Source organism: Microtus pennsylvanicus, chromosome 13, assembly GCF_037038515.1.
Source record: "Microtus pennsylvanicus isolate mMicPen1 chromosome 13, mMicPen1.hap1, whole genome shotgun sequence".
Classification (NCBI taxonomy): Eukaryota; Metazoa; Chordata; class Mammalia; order Rodentia; family Cricetidae; genus Microtus; species Microtus pennsylvanicus.
The window spans coordinates 63,608,764-63,631,467 of NC_134591.1; the positions used below are offsets into that span (position 1 = coordinate 63,608,764).

Consider the following 22,704-nt stretch of genomic DNA (forward strand, 5'->3'; position numbering starts at 1 on the left):
AATGGATATATAATGTAGCCCGGAGCCCCGGGATGTATAGAATAGAATCTATAGAATCTGGAATGTATAGAATGGATATATAATGCACCTCTGAGTCCAGGGATTTATACACTCAGGACACAGGCAGGGTGCAGCTCGGCTGTCAGAGGCCTTGCCCAGCAGAGGTCAGAGGACAACTTTTGGAGGTCCATTCTTACCCGCCCCGGGGTATTATCCATCTGTATAGAATGCAGTTGGGAATTAGACCATTTTCCTAGTCTTTGGGGAATATGATTGCTCAGCTTTGAGTGAGGGGTTCTGCTGGGACCTTACACCTTGAAGTGTCCTCTGTGGTAGCCCGGGACTTCTGGTTCTTTCTTGGTTCCATTCAGGCCTCCTAACCCCACACAACTGGACCCATCCCACTGCGAATACCATGGTTCATTCCCTTTCCTGTCCCCGCGCTGTGAGGAAGGTGAGACACATTCACCGTCACACATCGTAACCCAGGGTGTGAGACGCCCTGAACACTCCCAGCATACTTCACGCTCTGGGCTGCAGACAGCCATCCACGATGCAGCAAGCCCTTGCATGACCAGCATATACAGTCGTGGTCCTTTAGGTACAGGGCCTGGGCTGGGTACAGGGTGGTGGTATGGAGGAGGCTGTTCTGGAGCAGCACCAGCTTCATAAAAACCCAGCCACTTGCTGGGCAGTGGTGGCATACACCTTTAATCCCCGCAGAGACAGGCGGATCTGTGAGTTCAAGGCCAAACTGGTCTACAAAGGGAGTTCCAGGACAGGCTCCTAAGCTACAGAGAAACCCTGTTTCCAAAAAAACAAAACAAACAAAGCCACAGCCACACTGGGGCAAGGTAAGAATCGCCCTTACACCTTGGACTGGTAAGAAAGGGAAGGGCAGGCTGGGATTAGCGATTCCTCATGTTTCAGGTTAGAGCTGGAAGTCTCTGAGAGTGGGGAAAGTGAGTACCCATCATTGTAATCCTAGCATCAGGAAGCTGAGGCAGGAGGATTACAAATTTGAGAGTAGCATGGGCTTCATAGCAAGACCCTGTCTTGGAAAAACAAAGAAACAAAGCCTTTGGGTATGGTGGTGTCACACCTGTGATTCCAGCACTTGGAAACAGGGTCCAGTAGAAAGATTAAGAGTTGAAGGTTAACCTTGGGTACAGAGAGGGCTCAAGGCCAGCCTAGGCTACCTGAGACCCTCTCCCAACAAAACAAAATCAAAGACACCACTGAGCATCCTCACTCACACTGAAAGAGAAGAACAGGAGACTTGACAGGAGAGCATGGCGGTGGTCAGGAGGCCTTTGGTTCTCACTGTGACGCCATGCTTGGTTGTGTGACCTCAGGTGATGGGTTTGGATGTTTCTTTGTGTTTCCTTTGCCCTGTCTCTCCCACAATGGGCTTTAAGCTTCGACTAAAGTGATTCTGACGCTTGCATTCAGAAATAACTGCTTGGAGTAAAGGTGTGCTGATTAAGAATGAATTAAGAATTAAAAACCCCAACTCCAGACTCAGATTTAGCAGACCTGGGCTACAGGGGAGCTTACTGGGGACAGTGAGTGTCTGCTTGGATCCCTGGTACCACAAGAAAAAAAAGTCCAGCAGATCAGAGGTGGGATTCAGGAGTCTAGATTCCTCCGGAGATGGTGAAGGTAGTCCTTGGTCTCTGAATCTTTTTCCTTTTCCTTTTTTTGGGGATGGGGCAGAAAGATAAGAGATAAGGACTCAAGTAGCCCCAGTTGGCTTCGAGCTCATTATATACCCAAGGATAACCTTGAACTTTTTTTTTTAAATAATTTAATTTTATTTGCATTGGTGTTTTGCCTGTGTGAGAGTTTCAGATCTTGGAGTTACAGACAGGTGTGAGATGCCACATGGATGCTAGGAATTGAAACCAGGTTCTCTGTAAAAGCAGTCAGTGCCCTTAACCACTGAGCCATCTTTCCAGCCCCCACTGAACTCTTTTTGTTTGTTTTTTGAATCCTGTCTGTCCTGGAACTCACTCTATAGACCATGCTGGCCTCGAACTCACAGAGATCCACTTTCCTCTGCCTCCCAAGTGCTGGGATTAAAGGCAGGCATGCACTCACCAGGCCCTGCTTGGTACTTGGTGTTTCTGAAGGGCTAACCAAACTTTCCTCTGTTAAAACTTATCTGTGATGCAGCAGATAAGGGCTTTTTTTTTTTAGTTAAAAAAAAAAAGACTCCCCTCATTGTCCTCCAAGACCCAAAATAACTACTCTTTGCTCTGGGTCTGGAGCAGAGAAACTTTTCGCTCGGAGAATTGCGAGTCTCGGAAGTGTCTTCATCAGGCTGTGGATCACAGCTGTGTGGGAGGCGGTCTCGAGCCCGCAGCTGACTTGTCTAATTTCTCTGCTCTTACACGGAACAATTCGAGGCTGTTCTTTGCCTGCTATTTTGATTTGTGATGGATCCTTCCATCCCCAGAGGGGGCTGGGCTGCTGGTGAGTGAGAGCCGAGGCTGCTGGGCTGGTCCACGTGGGGCTGAAGGGCCTCCTTCTCTCTTGTCCTCCATAGCCACGCCCTGCCCTGGTGGCCTCCTTAGGCCCCTGCTCCAGCCAGACAACAAATCGCACCCCATTTCTGCTCTCAACCCCCAGGATCTCCCCAAAACACCACCTATGTTCCATAAGTGGGTTCCAACCTTACCTCTGGGGTCCAGGCTCTCCAGATCTATCTGACGAATGTCCTGGGTCACACTGACCTTTCTGCTATTCCTCAGAAACGTCAAGCCCAGCGCCCCCTCAGGACTTCTGGACTTACTGCCATCCTCCTCAGTCAAGTGTATTGCCACTCCACTTAACTCCACTCCAATCACCTTCTCTTGGGCTGCTTCCGTCTTTCTAGCACACGCCACTGTCTCGTGTTCTCCCTGACAGAATTCTCTTTACTCCCAGGAACTCTGGCCTCTCTAGGTTCCCCGAGTTAGAGGATTTGGACCATTCTGTTCCCTGGAAGCAGCAGGCTCCCTCAGACAAGTATCATGTCTTATACCAGGGCTCGGGGTGTCACCCCTGAAAGGCAGATCTGCGTGACCCACTATGTGAACTTCCACAGTCCCCACCAGCAGCCCCGCAGACCGGCATGCCTTCCCATGTCTTGTCACGTGTGGATTCCTCAGTGGGGCTATCTAGCAAGCTATTTTTCCTGGGACACACCTCTGTGAACCATTTGTCTGGTGGACCAATTTCCAAACTACAAGCATCAAAAAATTATAAAATCATATTGCTGCCAATATAACACAAAGTGCAGAGTGTCAGAGTGTAAACACCATTCTCTGTCCTCTCTCTCCTCCGTCCTGCTCCCCGCAGGCATCCACGGCGAAGGCTTTATCTGTTCTCTCGACTGTTAGATCTCAAATCCTGAGGTCCATCCCCAGGACCCACATAGTAGAAGGTAAAAACCAGCTTGTACAAGTTGCCCTCTGACTTTCTCAGGCACACATGGCACATATGTCCCCCACCCATACACAAAGAGATGTTTTTAATATCCTGGGGCTAGGGAGATGGCTCAGCAGTACAGCGAACTGACTACTCTTCAAGAGATTCAATTCCCAGCACCCACATGGTGGCTCACAGCTGTCTGGAACTACAGTTTCAAGAGGATCTGATGCCCTCTTCTGGCCTCCATGGGTACTGCATAAATATGGCACAAATACATGCAGGCAAGACACTCAAACACATAAATAAAATATAAAAATAAAAAATGTAAAAGAAGATGCTTAGCCGGGCGGTGGTAGCGCACACCTTTAATCCCAGCACTCGGGAGGCAGAGGCAGGTGGATCTCTGTGAGTTCGAGGCCACAAGAGCTAGTGCCAGGACAGGCTCCAAAGCTACAGAGAAATCCTGTCTCAGAAAAACTAAAAAAAAAAGAAAAAAAAAGAAGATGCTTAGATGATGTTCTCATTTGTCATCTTTAGACAATACTTCTTGGACTTTGCATGTGGTTAAGCAAGACAATGACAACCCCAGAATCTCAGGGGCTGTACTCACCAAAGGTTCGTGTCTCACCTCACAGTCTGCCCAGCTTTATGATGCAGACCTCGCATTCTATGACGCAGTCCTGGGTTGCTCCACTTTTCAAACCCTGTCATTTTAACCCAAGTCCGTCCTGAAGCCAGGAGTCGCGACCCCACCACCTGCAGGGGGCTCAGTCTTCTCTATGCCCAGAGAACCAGATAAGCATTTTAGAAAAACATCCAGGGCCAGGCGGTGGTGGCGCACGCCTTTAATCCCAGCACTTGGGAGGCAGAGGCAGGCGGATCTCTGTGAGTTCGAGACCAGCCTGGTCTACAGAGCTAGTTCCAGGACAGGAACCAAAAACTACAGAGAAACCCTGTCTCGAAAAACCAAAAAAAAAAAAAGAAAAAAGAAAAACATCCAGGGTTTGCTTTTTTCATTATGTGTATGTGTTTGTGTAATTATCATATGTTTTAATATTTATATAGAGAGTCTCATTATGTTGCCCAGACTGGTCTCTAATTTGTAGACGACCTTCTCACCCAGCTGCTGAGACTCTAGGTGCGCCCACGCTTGCAGGCTAATTTCACCTGCGTGGAGGCCGTCAGGCTTGGCAGCAGCACCTTACCTGCTGAGCCACCTCAGCAACCCAGGACTGACATTCTTCTTACAGCTAACTGTCTGCTTCTGTATCAAAGAGCACATCACATATACACTTACACCCAACTGTCTGCTTCTGTATCAAAGAGCACATCACATATACACTTACACCCAACTGTCTGCTTCTGTATCAAAGAGGACATCACGTGCCCATTTACATCCTTGTGCAGATTTCCCCCCTAAAGTCAGCAGCCTCCTTTTCATCATTGGCTTTATTAGTTTGAATTTTTGAAAGCCCATTTTGGTCCAGGCTGGCCTGGACCTCGATGTAACTGAGGATGACCTTGAACTCCTGATCCTCCTGTCTCCACTTCCTGGGTGCTGAGGTGACGAGTTTGCACCTCTGCTCCAGGCTTCAAATGCTCCTTTCGTTTATTTCTATGTGCATCTTGCTAAACTTCATCAGACCTGCAAAATGCTTCTCTATTTAGCCATATCATCTATGTATTGCTTTATTTTCCTGTGAGCTCCCTTCTAGACCCTACCTCCTCCTGTTTGCACCTGAGGCTGGATGCTATCTCAGACCAGCTACCTATCCTGGTTTCCTGGATCCAAAGTCTCCCTGCATCGGGTTCATGCCTTCATTTTGGGGGAGCACGTCCTGTAGCCACCTTCTGAGAAAGGTTTATAGGTGGCAAAGGTTTTATCACTTTCTCTGCTATTGTCTTTATATTGATTTCTAATTCCTTTGAATGTAAATATGATCGTGGGTGGAAATAATTTCCCATCAGAACTTTGAGTACATAGGCCGCTCATCGCCTGCCTTGCAGCATCTGGAAGTACTGGAACCATTCTGATTCTTGATGTGATCTGACCCCCTTACCCTAAAATTCCTAGAATGCTCCCTTTAAGCCTAGTCGTCTGCCAGTTGGTGACGTGGTGCTTTTGGGGAACTCGTTTTCACTTGCAGTCTGCAGATTCATATCCCGTTGTATAAAACAGGCCTCATGCATTGGTCTTCTGACTTATTTTCTTCCTTCCTGATATTTGTGAGAGCAAGGGGTGCTCACACATGCATGTCTGTGTGGAGACCACAGGTTGGCCTCGGGGGTTCCTCTCTACCAATCTCCACCTTATTTTTGAAGACAGGGTTTCCCACCGAACCTGGAGCTTCACAGTTCCGCTAGACAGGCTGTCCAGAAAGCCCCTGGAACCTGCCCGCCTCTGCCTCCCTCCCGCCTAAGTACACTTGCCACGGCACCCTGCTCCGACATGAGCACCAGAGATGCGAACTCAGGTCCTCCAGCTTATACAGCAAGCGCTGTTGCACACTCAACCACCTCCCACCCTGGCCTTCTAACTTTCTTATAAGGTCTTTTTTTGGTATAGCCTCCAGAGAATGACAGTTTTGTTATCTCTCGAACTTTCTGTTTACTTGTTAAAACTTTAGACTCTGGCGATTTATCTTCCCAGTGCTTTCTTCTCTCGTTATTCCTTCTCTCCTAACAGTTACAGCTTCTTGTGTCATGGCCATAGTGACAGCTCTTAACTCTCCGGGGACACTGGTCATTTCTGGTTTATGCTTTCTTCCGCTCTGCATTGTCAGCCCGCATTGACAGGCTGTAGCTGGCCTGTCTGCTTTGGCCTCTCTTTTATCCTGGAGAGTCCCTTCAACTGTCTGCTAAGATTGGACTAAAATTCGGTTGTTGAGCAGAAGCTGAATAACGAGCTGGCAGCTGTGAGCCTGAGGATTCATGGGAGGATCCTGAAAACTAGCCCTGTGGGGACTGGTTCTAAGGGACTTCCACACCGAGGACATGTAAGCATCCGTTTCTAGAGCTGGGCATAGACGCTCATGGCAATGACACTGGTACTTGGGAGGTAGAGGCAGAAGGATCAGGAGTTCAAGGTTATCCTCTGCTATATAGTGAGCATGAAGCCAGCCTGCTACATGAGACCCTGTAGGGACTTGTGGTTACAGAGCTGGGGAAGGGGCTGATGGGCTCCTCCCGGTTCCATTTGGCATTTCATTCTGGCTCTGAGTTTGCTGACCCTGGGTCCAGTCCTCCCCAGGGCAAAAGCCCTGCTGTCCTGTAGGGGGAGGGGATAATCACCTGGCCATGCAAGGGGCATAGGTGGGGTGGAGAGGGCAATAAGGGTCTTAATACCTTTGTGGACAGCCAATCTCCTACCCCATCAATCCCATACCTTACCCTGTTCAGTTGCATCTCTGTCACTTAGAGCCTTCTAAAACGCATACTGACCTCTTCCTGAGAAGAAAAACTAAAGCACACAGATAAAGTGACTTTTCCCGATTGTGTGTCCGGTTAGCATATCAAGAGGGCATTTAACTCTGGCAGTCAAGCCCGGGCACCGCTAACCACTTTGCCACACCACCCCTTCTGTCCCCTATTACAAACTGAAGTCTGTTTATACACTTGAGTTTTGTTTTGTTTTGTTTTTTTCTCCCAGACAGGGTGTGTAGCTTTGGAACCTATCCTAAAACTTGCTCTGTAGGCCAGGCTGACCTCGAACTCACAGTGATCCACCTGCCTCTGCTTCCTGAGTGCTGGGATTAATGGCACGCACCACCATCACCACCTGGCCGCACTTGGGCTTTTTAAAAAAGATTTAACTTATGTGTAGGTGTATGTGTGTTTCATGAGGAGGCCAGAAGAGGGTATCAGATCCCCAGAGTTAGAGTTATAGGCAGTTGAGAGGTTTGGGAACTGGACTTGGGTCCTCTGGCTCTTAATTGCTGAACCAGCTCCCTGGTCACGTGGTTCAAGCCACTGAGTCTGCCATAGAAGAGTGATGATGTTGAACATCTTTCATTGTAGTGCTGGGTTGTGGCTCAGTGGTAAAGCACCTACTTAGCATGCACAGAGCCCTGGGTTTATCCTCAGCACTGGAAAAAAAAATACCACCCACTGGACCAGACCCAGAGAAAGCTCTGTCTGAACCACTATTGACTCTTCGGTGCTTTTAGGAAATCTTTTTCCCTCAAGTCAAAAATCCCCATTAGCTGATCTTGAATTATATAGCTGCCTGGGCACTTGCTCCGGAACAGCCACTGCGGCATTCTTCCTCTTAGAATGCCAAGGGCCTGAGCACCTTCCCTCCTGAGCCCGGAAATCATTCATTCTTCTGTCAAACCAGCCTAACTCAGGAGGATGGGTACCACATCTTTTCATAATTTGGGAGGATGGGTACCAATTCCATTCGTAACTTGGGAGGATGGGTACCACATCTTTTCATAACTTGGGAGGATGGGTACCACTTCTATTTGTAATTTGGGAGGATGGGTATCTATTCATTTTTTCTTCTTCAGATGGAGACTGGGTGTGCTCTGTGAGGGAACCTCTTTGCTCATCCATACAACCAGAGCCACAGGGACTTCATAATGGTCCGTGGAGTCTGGGGAACTGGGTTTCCTCAACTCAAAACCTGCCCTCACGCACACTAAATCGAGAGAAGGATTTCCTCCCCAGGCAAATTCGGGGTAGCCGGTCAGAGTGCCAAGAGCCTGACCCTGGGAGCCCAGAGATGGGAGAAACTTCCTTTCCTAGTACAAGGCATTCTTGGGACTGGTCTGACCACTTAGTGGGTTATTTGCGTTCTTTCTGTCTCTTTCTCTCTTTTGTTTTGGTTTCTTTGTGTAGCCTTGGCTGTCCTGGAACTCACTCTGTAGACAAGGCTGGCCTTGAATTCACAGAGATCCACCTACCTCTGCCTCCTGAGTGCTGGGATCAAAAGTGTGTACCACCATTGACTGGTGCTTTCTTGAAGCAATATTCTTGGAGTGATGGGGCCACAGTAGTGCATGCTGTTAATCCTAGCACTTGAGAGGGAGAAGCAGGTAGATCTCAATGAGTTTGAAACCAGTCTGAGTTACAAAGTAAACTCCAGGCCAGTCAAGGCAACATAGCAAGACCCTGCCTCAAAATAAATAAATAATAAATGAATGAACAAATAATATAAAATTCTTGAAGTGTCTTTTCTTTCTTTCAGGAGCCAGACACTATGCTAGAAGCAGCAAATGCCTGATCTCTGTCCCGCCTCACTGTAACCTTGGGTTAATACCCTCGTACTGGATTGGCAGTACATGCTTGTAATTCCAGCACTTAGGAGACTGGAGCCGGAGGACTGTCAAGAGTTCAAGGCCAGCCTGGGCTAGAGAGTTAAACCCTGTCCAAAAGAAAAAAGAAAGGAAGGAAGGAAGGAAGGAAGGAAGGAAGGAAGGAAGACATTCTCTTTCTACATGATGAGCTGTGCAGATCTCAAAGATGCGTGGCTTAGGAGCGGGACAGCGAGAGAACTCAGACTCAGACCTAAACGGTCCCCAGAGCGCTAACTCAAATCCCCTGCCCCACAGCTCCCTAGTTTTCCACTGCCGCTCACTTTGTCAGGGTTTCCCTGCTCTGGTCATGGGTCCAGACTCGGGTGGCGTTCACACGTTCCAAGCCCCTCTGGATAATCGGAGATAACCTGCTCACAGATCAGCTGCTTAGGTATGGCCAGGCTTGTTAATGATGTCACAGGCACAGTGACAGGTCCAGCGGGCCAGGAGGACAAAGTCCACTAAGAACAAACCACTCAGCTATGTCTGAGGTTTCTGGGCAGCGGGAGTGCCTCTGCCTTGGTTTGCTTCAGTAGATGCTAAACATCTATTAGACTTTTACTGTGTGCCAGGCACGCAGACAAGCCATTTACATCACTTAATCTCCACAGCACTCCATGGGGTAGCAATTACAGACCTCAATTTATCAAGCCGGGTAATGAACCTGTCGAGGTCACAGTCAGGAAGAAGAGGTGTGGCGAGAGCCTACTGGTCTACCTCAAGACTGGTGTTCCCTCTGAACTCAGGATTTAGCTTCTCCCCTGAGCACTCAGTGGGGGCTGTGCATGTCCCTCACAAGTTCCGTGTCGATTAAATATGAGATCCCAAGACAGGGACAGCATTTGTCTCGCTTCACTAAGAGCCTCACACCTACAGAGCAGGCGCCTAGGCCAGATCTGTGGAATAAGTATATATAAGGATGTCTGTCTTCCACACCAGGCTGGCACTGTGACCTTCTTCCTGTTGACCCCAGCAGTCTGGGTAAGGATAGGTAGAGTTGACACACAGTATTCACTGATGAGTACCAATGGGAAGGTATCAAGGTACCTTAATCTTCAGAAGAAGCCACAGACTAAAGGCCCAAATCAACATCTCTTCTTTCTTCAGCCCTCCTCCTGCCTCATCTCAGACGTACCCAGCTTCCCTGAAGGATGACCCTCTCTGCCCTGTGTCTAAAGTGAGTCAGCCCTGCAGGTGGTGAGAGAAATCTTCACTCGTCTATCGGAGGCAGCTAATTTGATTTTAGCTAAATGGAGGTGGTAATGATGTTGTTTTTCTCCAAAACAGGGGCACGAGACCAAAAATCAACAGAAACATAAACTATCCAGTTGACCTTGCGGGACCTCGGGATGTAGGGGCTTCAGCCTGTAAGAAGCCCCGCCCCCAACCAAACCCGCTGTGGGTCACTGAAGTATTTACAACGAATATTCCTCCTAGATGCTTTTTCAGCTCTCAGATATAACCGCTGTTTACTGGAGAATATTCGCACCCAGAATCCTATCCGAAGGAAGGTATGAAAACCAGTGTTAATACCGCAGAGATCCTTATGCTGACACCGTGCCAACATGCAAACACCACGTTCCATGAAAGGGAGCATGCTCCAAGACTTATAACCCTCTTAGCAATATGCGGTGGCCATCTTTCTGTGTTCATATACAAAGCAGTACAATTCTTGGTGGTTTACAGCTCAGAGGCCACCAAGGTTTTTCTGCACAGGGCCAGAGAATAAATATTAGATAAACAATATTCATTTTTAGGAGTCCACTAACTCTCTGTCCTATATTCCACTGCTTTCTTTTTTTAATGTATGAATGTTTTGCCTGAATGCATGTATATCTGTGCACCATATGCGTACCTGGTACCAGAAGAGGCCAGGAAAGGGGAGGGGCTGCTTGGAGTGCTGAGGGCGGGGTCTGGAATGGGGCTCCAAGCTATAGATTCCAAAACACCCAGGATCTTGACCATGCTCAGTCTCTACCACTGAACTATTTTTTTGAGCTATTATTTTTTTTAATATTTATTTATTTATTTGGGGAGGAACATGCATACCACATCATGCATGTTGAAGTCAGAAGACAGCTTTCAAAACTGAGTTCTCTCCTTCCACCAACTGGGTCCCAAGGATTGGATTTACATCATTGGGTTTAGCAGCAAGCTCCTTCACTAGCTGAGCCGTACCCCACCCTTCTTCTTATAAGCCAAAGAGAGGACACACGCGGAGATGAATACGAGAAATAAGGAGCCAGCCCTTGTGCAAATGGAGGGGGAAATGGGAGTGACGGTTACAAGCAAGGGATGGTGGTGAGTACTGGCAGCGACCGGCCCAGTCAAGGAAGGATTCTTCCCAGAGCTAGACCATGCCTTGAGTTTGGGCCTCTAACCTTCTGAAAGAAGACACTCTGGAGGCTTTGAGAAGGCCTAACTTAACATCAGTGCAGCCATGACAGGCTGCAGACCAGCAACACTGGGATTGGGCCTCACCCTTACAATAACCAGGACAAAACACAGACTGTAACCTGCAGGGGACCAACCAGAATTGAGACAAACAAGTACTAGAAGCTCCAGAGCATTAAGGATAGCTGGCCTGACCTGTATATAGGTTGTCACTTTCCTCGCAGCAAGGCCAGTACCAATCCCTGCTTGACAAGACTTCTGCTACCCCGCTCCTGCCCAAACAGGAGTTCAACCTCCATCTGAATCCAGAATTCACACACACACACACACACCATCCATTACTCCTTAAAAACCCTGCCACAGCTGAGCTCAATACTCTCCCCAATCCAACCGCTGTGTCAGAGCAGAGAACCCGAGCTCGGGCTTGCAATAAAGGCTCTTTGCTTTTGCATATGAACTCGGACTTCTGGTGGTCTCTGGGGGCTCATGATGTGGGCATAACAGCTTCTTGCTTTGATTTTAGTTTTGAAATGAGGGCTTTTCTGTTTGTTTTGGTTTTTGGCTTTTTGGTTTGGTTTGGTTTTTCAAGACAGGGTTTCTTTGTAGCTTTGGAGCCTATCCTAGAACTCGCTCTGTAGACCAGGCTGGCCTTGAACTCAGAGATCTGCACGTCTCTGCCTCCTGGGTGCTGGAATTGAAGGCATGCACCACCACTGCCCAGCTGTTTGTTTTGTTTTTACAGGCACACAGATGTGCTAATGTTGCCTGAGACAGGGTTTCACCTGGTAGCCCAGGCTACCCTTGACCTTGCAGTCCTCCAAGCCTGTGCATATATATAGACCATTAACAGAACAGAAAGCTACCTGGGTGTGTGTCTAACATGTAGATTTTTTTCCCTTTTTTTTTGTTTGTTTTTTTGAGCCTGTGTAATGTGGCTATCCTAGGACTCATTCTGTAGACCAGGTTGGCCTTAAACTCAGAGATCGGCCTGCCTCTGCTGGGATTAAAGGCGTGTACCACCATGGCTCAGCCACGTGCCGACTCTTAACTGTGGGACAGGCTTACTTGCTGAGAATATAGGTCCCTCATTCTCCCACAGACCCAGCATAACCACAGAGAGGGCAGCATCACGATCCCATGGAGACCAAGGGGCAGAGAGGTAAAGCTGTCTAGCTGGCCTTGAATTAGGTTTCTAGCCCCTGGGGTTCAAAATCTCACCTCCCTAATCACTACCCCTAACCGCCTCCCTGGGGTGGAGTCAAAGCCCTCTATTTTACAGATGAAGGCTCTGAGGCCCTGTTACTGCAGAGATCCCAAAGGCTGGGTACACTGTGGGGAAACAAAGAAGTCAACATTGCAACCCCAGCAGCAAGGGGTCCAGCTGGAGCTTCCTCTATTTGCAGACAAAGGGTGATTGCTCTCCCAAAGGACAAAACAAGCCTGGCTGGGCAGCAGGGTTGCAAGCTGTGTCCCCACCCGCCATTTAAGAGGGATGGCACTTGGCCAGAAATTAATTAGCTGTCTCAGTTTTGGCAGAGCTGGGGGAAGGAAAGTGGTTAATTATAATGAAGCCCAGTGAGCTTATCAGAGGAGAAGATTATGGCTGGGACGTGGAAATAAAGGGCCCCTGGGTTGAACATGAGTGGGGAGACCAGCCAGGCTATACTTAGCCATAACTAGGCCGAAGGCCCAGCTTCCACTGGAGACGCAGAGCACACTCAAAGGGCTCTCCATTCCAATCCTTGATTCTGTTTAAGGAAGGCTGGATTTGTGCTGTGCGGCGTGTAGGAGCCAGCCATGATAAGCTAAATATGAGCAGATCACCAAGAGGAAGTCTTTACTTCCAACCATTATCACCTGCCAGAGTAGGACTCAGCCATCGATAAGTTTAATGGAGGCCTGAGTCTCAGTAGTTTGCCCTGAAGCAATACCTGGTTGCAGGAAGGACCACAAACTGAGATTACCTGAGCACCACCCAAGAACAGACCATCCAAAGGAAATGCCTAATGTTCCAACTGCTGTAGATAGGATCACCTGTCAGCAACTCACCAGGACACCCTAGACATATGTCAGCCAATCAGGAGTCCTGAACCTTAGAAATCCCTCACCCCTACCTTAACTACTAGAAAAACTCAACTCTAACTGAGCTCAGGGCTCTCCATTTATTCCAATATGTTGGACATGTGGAGACACCGAGTTTGCAGACTTGCATAAAATAAAGGCTCTTTGCTTTTATATACAGGACTCGGTGTCCTTGTTGGCTTTTGGGGGACTTCGCGGATTTGGGCATAAGAGGTAGACTGGATGCAGACACCATGGGAGCTCCAAGGGAGCGGACTCTGGGGCTGGGGAGACAGCTCGGTTGGTAAAGAGCTTTCTGTGAAGCTTGAGGACCTGAGTTCAATCCTCAGGAACCATGAGAACAAACCAGGCGCGGCGGTGCTGAGGAGGCAAGACAGACAGTTGTTATTGTTGTTGTTTTGGTTTTTCAAGACAGGGTAATGCAAACAAGATTTGCTGGGACTTGCTGGCCGGGCAGCCAGGCTCCCCAGGCCATGGTTATGGGCCCCAGCTTCCAGGTTCCAGTGAGTGGAGCATCTCAAAACACAGGATGACTGGGTCCTCAGGTTGCTGCTATGATATCAGGCTGATGTGTGTGTGTGTGTGTGTGTGTGTGTGTGTTCGCTCACATGCATGTGTGAGTGTGTGCATGTGTATGTGTGTGAGTGTGGAGAGATGGAGAGAGAAAGATCTTCAGTGCGGTAAACAACTAATCAGGTAATCCAGAAACAGGGCATGACCTTCCTATAAACCGCATGTGCCGTGCCAGACTCCCCTACCCTGCTCCCCGCTCATAGGGACAGAGAGACAGACGGGCGAGTACTTGGGTGTTTGTGACAGCGCGTGGAGGCTCAGGTGTGCTTCGATGGACAACTGCCTAGCATGTTTCTGAGACCCAGGGTTAGATACCCAGCATGCAGAAGGAAGGATGGAGAGGAGGAGGAAGGAACAGTCTGTTGTCCCTGCTTTGATGGGTGACATAGTGGTCACTGTTGCCAACCATCAGAGAAAACTCCCCAGAGGGAAGAGTTATTGATTGAGAAGACCGGCTGCCCTGGAGGACAGCAGCCTGCTAGTCTAGCATGGCTTACTTCCCTTTTATCTGGAGACTGTGGGCTTCTATTGTAGAGCTCAGCAGCTACAGAGGGAACCAAGTGCCAGTTAGAGAGGTAAGAACTATTTAACGATGGCTTCTTAGGGTCAGGGACCTAGCTAGGAACAGGAATGGAGGAAGCAGTTTCTGCTCTCTACAGGAAGCCAGAGAGAAAGGGAGGATTAGTTAAAGGGAGGGAAAAAGGGAGAAGAAGCCGGAAAAGGAGGAGAAGACAGTGAGAAGGAGTAGCCAGAAAGGGAAGAGAAGCCTGAAAGGTAGGAGAAGCCGGAGGGAGGAAAAGCCAGAGGGAGGGAGGGGGGTAGAGAAGAAGCCAGAAGAGGGAGGGAGGGAAGCCAGAAAGGGAGAAGGAGCTAGAAAGGGAGGAGGGGCCATAAGGGGAGGAGGAATCAGAAAGGGAGAAGGGGCCATAAGGGGAGGAGGAGCCAGAGAGAGGGAAACAAAGAGTGTGGATACCACTATAAAATCTTGCTTACTAACCATCTGCGTGTGAAGGTTAGAGGTCAATTCCAGGATCTTTCTCTGTTGCTCTCTATCTTAGTTTTGGGGACAGGGTATCTCAATGAACTTGGAGTTCACTGGTCAGCTAGGTCTGCCTGTCTGCCTCTGTCCAGCACTAGGGTTACAGAAGATGCTGTCGCAACCAGCATTTGTGTGGGTGCTGAACCATCTCCCCAACCTGGGAAGCACCAATTTTTGTCTCTGTTTCTGCTATTGTTTGAAGGTGTCTCCCAAGGCTCCACCTGCTGAAAATTCCCATTGTGAGTGAGGTGTTTAGATGGTTGAAACGACCAAATATGGTGTCTGGTGGGAGGGGCAGGGGGGGCTTCACGAGGTGGACAGGGTAAGATAGGGGCATAGGGAATGTCCAAAATAGATCCCGGAGGACACGTGGCACCCATCTATAGTTACCAGAAGAGCGTGAGGCCAGTCAGGTGTGGCGGTGCATGCCTTTAATCCCAGTTTTCAGAAAGCCAAGTGTATGGAGATTTGCCATATACATGCCATAGGCCTTCACCCAAGGTTTCTCTGCTCAGTGGACTTCCTGGGAGTCGTGGGCAACCAGGAGTCTTGTTCCAAGTCTCAGTATTTGCCTGATCTTAGGGACAAGTACGAGATGGGACATTCTTTTTCCCCTCCTCAAGACAAGGTTTCTTTGTGTAGCTTTGAAGCCTGTCCTGGTGCTTGCTCTATAGACCAAGTTGGCATTGAACTCACAGAGATCCACCTGCCTCTGCCTCCCAAGTCCTGGGATTAAAGGCATCTGTCACCACTGCCCGGCTACAAATTCTGAACCTCTTTTAAAAGGGGAACAGTGTTTCTAAATGCCAGGCATCGTCTGACAAGACTAGAAAGTTCTTCACCACTGTCACTCCATAGCCCTCTTCTAAGTGGTGACAACTGGGAGGCACCTGAATGACATCATTGCATTTAATCTTGACAAAACTCAATGGTAGTGAGCACTGCCCCAGAACTAGGCAGCTGGGAAACTGGGGTTCAGAGAAGTAAAGGAACTTGCCCAAGGCCACACAGCACCATCTAACCTTTCGTTTTGTGCCCCAGCTCAGCTACACTGCAGGTTTGGCTGGCAAGGACTTCATCATCAGCTGAGCCGAGTGAAGGATAAGTTAACCTTGATCACCAGAATCCCTCCCCTAACCAGAACAACACTGAGGGCCTCCAAGATGGCTCGGAGGGTAACGGTGCCTTCCTCCCAACAATGCAAGCCCGACAACCTCAGTTTGACTCTCGGAACCCATGTAAAGGTGGAAGAACTGACTCCACAAAGCTGACCTCTGACCCATGTTGGGGAAGATGCCCCCCCCATAAAAATAAATTGAATTAAATACGGTTTTTTAGAACAACACTGAGATCTTCCTCCCCCTAGAAGAAGAATCAGTCTCCTGTGGAATGCAGCAGCTTTGCTGGAAGGTTTCCAACCCGGCAACTGTTCTACCAGACTCAACTACCCGCACCCCACAACCACTGGAGCCCCCCAGAACGGTAGCCCAAGGGTTCTTTTTCAATGATAGAAGCAGAACTCTAGGACTCAGGCTAACCTCAGGGCCAGTGAATTAGGGTCTCCTCACACATGGGCTGTGTTGTGGGGGTCAAGGTTATAAAAGCATCATGACAGAATGTCAAGAGTAAGGGGGCTCTGCCATCAGACACTGGCAGGGTATCCTGGGGCAAATGTCTCTCCTCTGTGAGTCTTAGCTTCCTTGCCTGTGAAGTGGGCATACGAAATTGTTCCTGCTAAACAGGAGTGTTGGGAAGGTTAAGGGAGAATCGGTGTCTTGGGTTTTCTAAGCCAGCATCTGAGCGGGAAAGCATGGTTGGGATGCATTTGCCACCACGCTGGGCTTTGCTAGGCTGCCCTAGGTGACCCGGGGTGACCAGGTCTAAGGAAGTAGGAGGGGTGCCTCATAGCTACCTGCTCATCTAGTGGCTCCGCTTGTTCCCCCAGAGAGCAATGGAAAATCACCAGACACAGGACTCTGGCAAGATAAGCATTTGTAACCATGGGAAGCAGATGCTCCCCCACAGGTCCTGCAGGGTCATCTGGCTTGGCCAGGAGCTGCAGCTTCTCTCTTTACTTAATCTTTGTCCCTGAATCCGAAGTGTTGGGCAAGCAGCCCACCTGCATCACAGAACCAAGTCTTCCCGTAGGGGTCAGGCCCGGTGCTGAGGTCACGCAAGCATGCAAGCATCGTTATCACCTCCTTCTGCCGGAACACACTCCCAGCCGCGGGCCTCTGCTCACCTGCTGCACCCCCAGCACAGCATCTGCCATGCCTGTTTTTAGCTTCCTTGATTCATTGCCTGTGGATTGTAGCATGAATTCTAATTGTTCTTCATAATAAAACCCCAGAGTCAGATATAAGGGTTAATGCTGAAAAATCAGGGAAGCAGAACAGCCAACCACTAGAGAGTTCTTACCTCTACCAATGCTCAGCCCAGAGGGGCGATCCTATCTCTACAAATCCCCAGACTGCTGCTGTCTCTACATAATTTCAGGCTGCATCTGTCTCTATGAATCCTTAGACTACCTCTCTCTGCACTGAGCCCCTGTCTCCTGCCTTACATTCCTCTCTCTGTGTCCAGCCATATCACACCTGTCTCCACCTCCCTAGTGCTGGGGTCAAAGGTGTGAGCTCTGTTTCTCTTAGAAACTGATTCAATCTCGTGTAGCCCAGGGTGGCCTTGAACTCACAGAGATCCATCTGCCTCTATCTCCTGAGAGCTGGCTTCTATGGCTAACTAGTGGCTTAGCTCTGCACAACTTTGTTAGATCACAAACAAAATGTCACTACAGTGGATGGTGTTTGCCTAGCCCCCACAGCTTGACCTTCTGAACCTCTATTTCCCTAGGGCTGAGACTGCAACTATATACCACCACTCATGACTGGTGACAACCTGGGATTTGAACCCAGGACACTAGGCAAGCATTTTCCCAACTAAACTACGTCCCTAGCCCTGAGTCTGGTCTTTTGCTGGCTAACTGATTGTCTATCTTTTCTCTACTAGAACAGTAGCTCCCTGGAGGACAGGGGCGGTGTGTCTGTCACTGCCCACTGAGGTGGGCTTTAGACTCAGGAAAAGCGGCTGATGGGAAAGTCCCACCTGCTGACAATGAAGACATTGTCCTGTCGTACCCCGTTCATGGATGAGAAAACAGGCTCAGCTAGCTGAACACAAAGACTTGGATCCGAACCCGTTCACTGCCTCTGACGAACGGATCTGCCTCTCCAGCTGCTGGCGCTGCCCCAGGAAAATTCTACCTGTCTGGGTGAGAGAGTCAACAGCCCCCAGAACTGCCCTATACATTCCAGCGCTACTTAAACTGCTGTGCTGTACATAGCAACAGTCCCAGGACTTCCACTTGGGAGGTTTAGGAGGAAAATCAGGTCCATCCCATTACATAGGGCGTCAGGGGGCAGTGTGACCTAAGTGAGACTCTGTCTCAAAAAATTTTATAAGTGGGAGGCCCCTGGCGCCCCTGCCCCCCTCCGGGGACGCGGATCCCGCCGGTGAAATAACACTACTCTCATCGTTTTTTCACTGACCCGGTGGGGGGGGGGGCGAGCCCCGAGGGGCTCTTGCTTCTGGCGCCAAGCGTTCCTGTGCGGGTGGGCAATAAAAAAAAAATTTTTTTTAAAAAGAACTCACTCACTTTTTTTTTTTTTTGGTTTTTTTGAGGTAGGGTTTCTCTGTGTAACAGCCCTGGCTGTCCGTTTAGAACTAGCTCTGTAGACCAGGCTGGCCTCGAACACAAAAAGATCCGCCTGCCTCTGTCTCCCGAGTGCTGGAATTAAAGGTTCACCACCCGGCTGAACTCACTTCTTCTACATTTTTAATATTGTTTTTAAAATTTTAACACAATTATTAATTTTTGTTCTTTGTATATGGGTGTTTTGCCTGCATGTATGTCTGCGCACCACACGCATCCCTGGTGCCCGTGGAAGCCAAAGAGGGCATCCAATCTCCTGAAACAATTACAAACAATTGTGAGCCACCATATGGGTGCTGGGAATTGAACCCATGTCCTCTAGAAGAGCAGCCAGTGCTCTGAACTGCTGAGCCATTTCCCCATCTTAAGAACCGCTTCCTTTTTCTTTTCTTTCTTTCTTCTTCCTTTTTTTAATGCATGCTATCCCCTATGCAAGATAAACAATAAAAATATACTTTAAAAAAATTTTGAATTTATGTGTATGTATGTGTTGTGTCTGTGTGAATTTATGTGCACCATGTGTGTGCAGCGGCCTGTGGAGGCCTGAAGAGGGCGTCAGAGCCCTTGGCACTGAACTTACAGAAGTTGGGAATCCCCATGTGGATGCTGGGAACCTAACCTAGTCCTCCACTCTAGCAGTAAGCGGTCCTAATCACTGAGACATCTCTCCAACCTCTGAATAAACATAAACATAGTTTTAAATTTCTTAAATTAATAAAGTGCTCCACCACAGTCCTCCATTTTCCAAAGCTTTGCATTTGGTGACAGAGTTACTTCTGCAGAGGAAGGAGACATGCCCTTCCTTTGCTGCAGTTGTTTGGGGTTCTGTTCTGTGGAGCAGGGTCTCATTCTGTATGTAGTTCTGGCTGGCTTGGAACTCACAGAGATTCACCTGCCTCTGCCTCCCAAATAGTAGAGCAAAGGCGTGAGTCCAGCTGAGGTTTATGTTACCGTTTTTTAAGATTTTTAAAAATGAGGTATAGGGCTGGAGAGACAGACGAGTGTTTAAAATCACTGGCTGCAAAACTGGGCAGTGGTGGCGCACATCTTTAATCCCAGCACTCGGGAGGCAGAGGCAGGCGGATCTCTGTGAGTTTGAAGGCCAGCCTGGTCTTCAGAGTGAGTTCCAGGACAGGTTCCAAAGCTACAGAGAATCCCTGTCTCTAAAAACAAAAAACAAAAAGGCATTGGTTGCTCTTCCAGAGGGCTTGGGTTTGATTCCCAGCACCCAAAAGATGGCTCGCCAATCATCTGTGCTTCCGGTTTCTGAAAATCTGATGCTCTTCTGAGTTCTGACGTCACCAGACAGGCAAGTTGTGTGAACACACATGGGGCAAATATTCAAACACATAAATAAAAACAATAAAATCCTTTAAAAGAATAAAAAATTATTGGTGTGTATGTATCTGTGCATGTGTGTGTTCACACATGTGTACGGGAGCCTGCAGAGGTCAAAAGAACATGGCAGACTCCCTGGGGCTAGAGTTACAGGGTGCTGTGAGCTGTCAGGTTTGGTGCTAAGAACAAAAGCATCCTCCGGAAAAGCAGCAAGGGTTTTTTTGTTGTTGTTATTGTTGTTTTGCTTTGTTTTGTTTTGTTTTTTGAGACAGGGTTTCTCTGTAGCTTTGGAGCCTGTCCTGGAACTTGCTCTTGTAGAACAAGCTGGTCTCGAACTCACAGAGATCCACCTGTCCCTGCCTCTGAGTGCTGAGATTAAAGGTGTGCGCCACCACTGCCCGACTGTTATTGTTGCTTTCTGGTTTTTGCTTGTTTGGGGGGAGGCTTCTTGTTGTTGTTGTTGTTGTTGTTGTTTGTTTTTCAAGACAGGGTTTCTCTGTGTATCCCTGACTATCCTGGAACTCTCTCTGTAGACCAGGCTGCCTCAAACTCAGAGATCCACCTGCCTCTGCCTCCTGAGTACCAAGATTAAAGGCATGAGCCACCACGGCCCGCTCAGCAAGGGCTCTTAACCACCGAACCTCTGGCAGCTCCTGAGTAGGACTTCTGACGCCCTAGGACTTTGAAGCTGAAGTTCTTTCTCCTCGCTCATCACAGAGACTCAGAAGGCTGTGGGGGACAAGCCGCTTCTTCACACAGCCTTCCTAGCCTGAGACAAAGCCGTTGATTTCTGCAGCTGCACTGGAAGCTATAAATCAGTGGAACACAGGCAACCACCCCACCCCACCCCACAGCCTCCAACTGGAAACGGGACCGAACAGCCTTGCACGTTGGTAACTCGCTAATTTAAGCCAGGCTTTCTGTTCTACCCTGCGATTACCCTCCTTCCGGTGCTGTGAAGATATTCTGGGGAGCCAATTTGATTTCAAAGTCCCAGGATCCTGAGTCTAATGAAATCATGCTTTGCCCTTGCCTCTCAAAGTCCAGACATCTGGCAAGGGTGTGTGTGTGTGCAGGGGATGAGCCCTTAGGTCACAGCTGGTGAAGACTCATTCTTGCAATCCCAGCTGCGTGGGCGAGGCCTGAATTTTTGCTTCCCTTTTGTTCTCCATCTGTCTGAACCTCGGACACCATACTTGCACCCAGCGGCTTTCTGGGGTCTGCTTTATCCCTTCCGCCACAGGAAGCCCCTTAGAGGGCAGCAGCCACAGGACAGCAGCCACTTCATCCTTAAAGGGCTCTGACGGGGGGGGGGGGGGTCTATATAGAAACAGTGGGAGGGGTATACAAATCACACATATCCAAAATACTCATAGGAACACCATGTAGACTGCCATGATGGTAGAAGAAATTAGGGAGGAGGTGGAGAGCTAGCTCAGTGGTTAAGGAACTCTTGCTGCTCTTTCAGAGGACCCAAGTTCAGTTCCCACAACCCACCCACATCAAGCAGCTCACAACTGCCTGTAACTCCAGCTCCCGGGGGATCTGATGCCCTCTCCTGGCCTCCTTGGGCACACGTGCGCATGCATGCACACACATACACACACACACACATGCACACACATACATAGACACACACATAACAGAAATTAAGAAAATAAAAATTAAAAAGAAGCTCCCAGCCAACCGCCTCTACACTGGACAGATGACTCAGCATTGAAGAGCTCCTGTTCCTGCAGGCCCCGGACCCAATTCCCAGCAGCCACTGGGTGGTTCTCAACCATCTGTAATTACAGATTCAGATGATGTGATACCCTCTCCCGGCCTCCACGTGTACCAGGCATGGACGTGGCACACATACAAACATACAAGCAAAGCACCCACATGTAACAATAAATAAATAAATCTAATTTAAAAAATGAAAGAAAATTACAGTGACAGAACCGGAAAGACAGCCCTGAGGTTAGAAGCACTTGCTGGTGTTGCAGAGGACCTAGGTTCGGTTCCCAGCACCCACATGGAGGTTCACAACCATTTGTTAATTCTAGTTTAAAGAGATTTGACATCCTCTTCTGTCCCCCTTGGACACCAGGAATGCACATGGTACACAGACATTCACGAAGGCAAATACTTACACCCACAAAATAAAATAAATAGATTCTTAAAAAATAAAAATAGCAGCTGGGTGGTTGTGGCATTTGCCTTTAATTCTAGCACTCAGGAAGCAGAGGCTGGAAGATCTCAGTGAATTCAAGGCCAACCTGGTCTACAGAGTGAGTCCAGGGCTACACAGAGAAATCCTGTCTCAACCAAAACAACAACCAAAAATCCATGGACTTTTTAAAAATATTTGTTTTTATCTTTTGTGGGTTTTTAAATATTTATATATTATGTATACAATATCCTGTCTGTGTGTATGCCTGCAGGCCAGAAGACGGCACCAGACCCCATTACAGATGGTTGTGAGCCACCATATGGTTGCTGGGAATTGAACTCAGGACCTTTAGGAAGAGCAGGCAATGCTCTTAACCTCTGAGCCATCTCTCTAGCCCCCTATCTTCTGTGTTTGAGTGGGTTTTGTGCCAGCTAGTTTATCTGTGCACCATACTCATGCAGTACCCTCAGAGGCCAGAAGAGGGGGTCAGTTGAATCCTTTGGAACTGGAGTCACAGACAGTTGTGAGCTGCCATGTGGGAGCTGGGAATGGAACCTGGGTCCTCTGGAAGAGCAGCCAGTGCTCTTAACATTGAACCATCTCTCCAGTCCCATAGCAGCTTTTTAAAAACTGTTTCTCTTCTCCCTTTGGTCTTGTTAATTTGAAACAAGGTTTCAATTCTGTATCTCAGGCTCCTTAGAAG

The 22,704-nt window shown here is 48.7% G+C and overlaps 1 protein-coding gene and 1 long non-coding RNA gene across 2 annotated transcripts in view; one reads left to right on the forward strand and one right to left on the reverse strand.

Annotated features, from left to right (window-relative positions):
- Positions 1–22,704, reverse strand: part of Oprd1 (opioid receptor delta 1) — a 40,522-nt gene that overhangs the window by 13,253 nt on the left and 4,565 nt on the right. The window lies entirely within an intron of this gene.
- LOC142834328 (uncharacterized) lies at positions 15,927–17,935 on the forward strand. The gene is made up of 3 exons (XR_012907554.1): positions 15,927–16,037; positions 16,138–16,281; positions 17,806–17,935. It is a non-coding gene; the product is annotated as an uncharacterized LOC142834328 (long non-coding RNA).